We start from the raw sequence: 4,340 nt of genomic DNA on the forward strand, positions 1-4,340 counted from the left end.
GTATCATGTCGAACATGAAATGAACCATTATTAGCATATGAATTCTAATATGTTCTTGTAAAGTCGAGAACATGGAGATTTTATTCCTTATTACCCCTGTCAATCGTTCTCTTCGTACTAATTTTCTTATTGATAAAACAATCAGGGAAAAATGTGATCGTCAACCTCTTATCTCAAACAAAATAATTCACATAAAGCACATTAAATCTAAAATTAGGGATAAATAATATATCATGTAAAGTAAAAACAAAATTAAGCTCTACATCCCCAACACAAATCAACTTGGATGATAGTATGATCGAGCAGCATAACAATGGTATCTTTTATGTGTTTGACATTTGTAAGAAGTTTATTATTTGACCAAATATGAAGTGAGGCACCAGAGTCAACCATCCAATAGCTAATAAGTTTTATTGGTGAACAAAATGAGAGAGAGAAACATGTAATTGTCATTGTGGATTGATGATATTTTGCAGTATATTCATTAGTTGCTTGTAGTATGTTTCATTTAGGATATTAAAGAAAATTGTGTCCATCTAAGTGAAGCTCCCAGTGTCAATTGAAATTTGGTTGTTTTTCTAAATTTATGGTTGATCCTAATGGTCGTGGCTCGTATATTGGGGACAGTTGTGTATGTAACTCATAACAATGTTATTTGGCGTGTTTGCTGCGATTATCATGAATGCATAATGAATGATCTCTCATTTGATTATTGAAATTATTTGAGTTATAATTTTGATACTTAACACTTGTGTTATTACTCCATTCAATAGAACATGTCATTATGTTTCGAGCATTGTTGATAGCCAAAAATGATCCAATGGATTGTTGTTACTCTTCTTGGCAAAATCAAAGAGAAAACATGATTTATGGGAGGCAACAAATCCAATGAGAGAATTTTGAGCACAAGAGCGTGAGCGTCGTTTCATCTCACGAGGAAAGTCATTGGAGGCATATTATGCATTGTTTCAGAACATAGAATGTTGGCCGACATTTCTTTGAATGGCATGACAACATTGTTACACACGTCCAATAATTGATGAGTTCCACGTTCCTACCTTCTACTTTGGTGATGGTACGACACCATCTACTAATATCAATTTGTTTTTAGTACATAGGCGATGAGCATTGACTTGTGCCAAGAGGTGTAATTGTCAACATTCGAGAGATTAGTGATATTCTAGTGTTGTTCATGTAATTCTCTATTGATGAGTTGGGCTCGATGTGTGACAGTGACTCGTGAACTGTGCTCAATAAGCTAACAAGCCAAGCTTAAGCCAGCCCCAACTCGACTCGGTAGCTTATAAGCCGACTCGTCTAAAAAATTATTATCATAAAATATACTCAAAATATATTAAATTTCTAAACTTTATCAATAAGGTATTAAAAATGTTAAGAAAATAATATTTTTTATTGTATATTTATGTAGTGATTTCTTATTATTTATGTCCTAATTGTTTATTCTATTATAAAGTTGTTTAAAATTATGATAATTTTCTCTCTTTTATATTATACAAGCCGGCACACGAGTCAGCTTGAACTCGTAGACTTAAGCCCGAGCTCGATAAAATTAATCACGCTCAAGCTCAAATCAAGGGAGGCTCGAGCACGACTCAACTCGACCGTTCATATAATGTGCGTAATTATGAAAGTTTAAATGTGAAATAGTTAAATATGAAAGTTTTGGGTGTTATGTATGTAAAAGCCCCTTTTTTATTTAATCTAAGTGCTTGCAAATTAAACAAAAATAACATTTATATACACATCACATGTTTTTCATTTAATTACATACCTAATTAACGCCTTACAGAAGTTTCATATCTTCAGTATCACATAAAAAAAAAATCACTTTTTTATGCACAGGTTTGGCATCACATCAAAGTGCTATACATAAAAATATCAAAATTTTGGTGATAGATATGTAAATACAAAAGAATTATGTGGTATGTATGTAAATACATAATTATAAGAGAATTATGTGATATCCGCTGCCATAACTAGATTGATGACCCAAAATTTTGATTAATTTTGCCGTGTTTTCAAAGAAAAAATATTACATCAGGACTTTGCACGTAGACTTACATGCGGAGTCCAATGAAATCGCGTCAAAAAAATCAACCCGGTAATACAGGGGAATATTCCTCACGTTTTATTTAGTTGTTATTGTATGTTATTCACATGTTATTGTGTTTTGGGAATATTTCTGGTGTTATAATAACACAATAACACTTGAATAACACACAATAACACCTGAATAACACAGGAGGAATATTCCCTTATGTTACCGGGCATATTTTATTTTATTTTTTGTCACCGTCACGTGGCGTGATTTCATTTGTACTTCACACTTAACTCTACGTGCGGAGTCCTGATGTAACATTTTTTCATTGTCAAAGTGATGCAAAAAGAAAATTACAAGAGTTTTTAAAATGTTAATATTGATTGGACGAAAAAAATTCTAATACAATTTTCACCTATTTGAAACTCATCATTTATGTCAATATACATCAAAAGCTGCTCACTGCTGCTTGGGATATCTTGATGTAATTTTTAGAGATAATTACATAATGACCACCCCAAACATTGATATTCACAAATTCATCACCCATATACTTTTTTTGAACTACTAAACAAATGTATTTACCCATGCAATGATCAAACAATAATAATTTGATAAAAATGAAAAAGATGGGTTGGGATTTGAATTTTGATATTTGAATGAGTGTGAATAATAGATGAAAGAAGGGGTTGATTTGCAAATACAAAGTTTCATGTGTTCTGTATGTAATTGGCCCAAGTTTTTATTATGATGAGCTTCAAAATTTTTATCTTTTATTTTTTAACTCTCAAAAAGAATATTATAAACCATTAAAAACTCAAGATTGTGGCCTCTGTAGGGAAAAATCTGAGCCACGTGGCAGGTAGGTCTCACCCCTCTAAAAAATCTACATAATCAGTGTTATGACCCACTTGCCATGTGACAAGTGCCAACCGAACTCCGAACACAAATTTACTTCCGGTGTCCTGATGCAATAATCTATCCTCTTAGAAGAGTGTATTTGGTTTATATGGATAAATTTGATCATAAATTTATAGAAGTAATTGATTCTTTTCACCTAAAAAATATATATATGGACTGATCAAACAAAACATATCAGCCAAAGCAATCTAAACAATAAATTGATTTATTTTTTTCGGTTTAGTACTGATTAAACTGAAATTAATTACAATGATTAGATTTATTGCATTAAAAAGTAATGAACATGATTCAAATTATATAATTAAAAACAATAAATAGTTTTTTATTTTTTTGTATTATAAAACATGGTTAAAATTCTATAATTCAAAAGCAGAGTTATAATCATATAATCACGCAATGGAAAGATTACAAGGACTTAATAAAGCTATAAATTTATAAATTCCACGATCCTCACCTACAAAAAGATTTAAATACCATATCCAACTAAACAATTAGACGCACTCAATTAAACAACTCACATTTGCTCTAGGTCAATTGAATTTGGCCACAATTGTTTTGGCTTATGAGCCGACTACAAAGCCAATATAACATTCTGCAGCCATACAAAGATTCCATGACCATATAAATTTTGAATGATCATATTATATGGTTATAGGATATAAAACAAATGAGTTCAACAACATTATAATAAGTTCAAAATAAGATATAGAACATGTGAAAAGTTTTATGAAAATAGCTTATTTATTTTTTTATTATGCATTAGGTCTATTGTTTAAAAATACACTACTTCAAAGTAGTGTTGACTTCACCAGACTAAGAAAGCTACTTAAAAGAGGTTCATAGGCTTAGTTTGTGTTCGGCTCGTTAAAAAATATCACTTTTCATGTTCGGCTCGTTTATATATATATATATTTTTTTAAATTGTTCGTGTTTGGCTTGCTTGCTTAGGGAGTTAAACAAGAGCTGTTTACGAACAAATAATCATTTTGACAATCCTAGTCATGTAGGCGTAGGATGTTAAGGGTAGGAACAAGATTTATATCTTTCTATTTATATTAAAACATTATTTAAATATAATTTAATATTTTTTAAGTGTTTTTATAATAACTCTTTTTAGCCTTGTAAATAATTAAATTATTTTAAAAAACTATTCATCAATTTTATATATAATATAGGTGCCGCCAGTCGTGGCCTGTTGGTAGAACAACCTCTTTGAAGTTCGTAAGTCCCCTTAGGTTATGAGTTCAAATCCCCCTCTGACCAGTTTGTCAGTAATGAGGGCAGTCATTGAATAGTTAGATGCGTGAGAATAGTTGGGGGCTCGTATAATAACCTCAATCTATTCTTATATATATATATA

This window comes from Phalaenopsis equestris, unplaced genomic scaffold (genome assembly GCF_001263595.1).
Source record: "Phalaenopsis equestris unplaced genomic scaffold, ASM126359v1 Scaffold000140, whole genome shotgun sequence".
NCBI classification, from domain to species: Eukaryota; Viridiplantae; Streptophyta; class Magnoliopsida; order Asparagales; family Orchidaceae; genus Phalaenopsis; species Phalaenopsis equestris.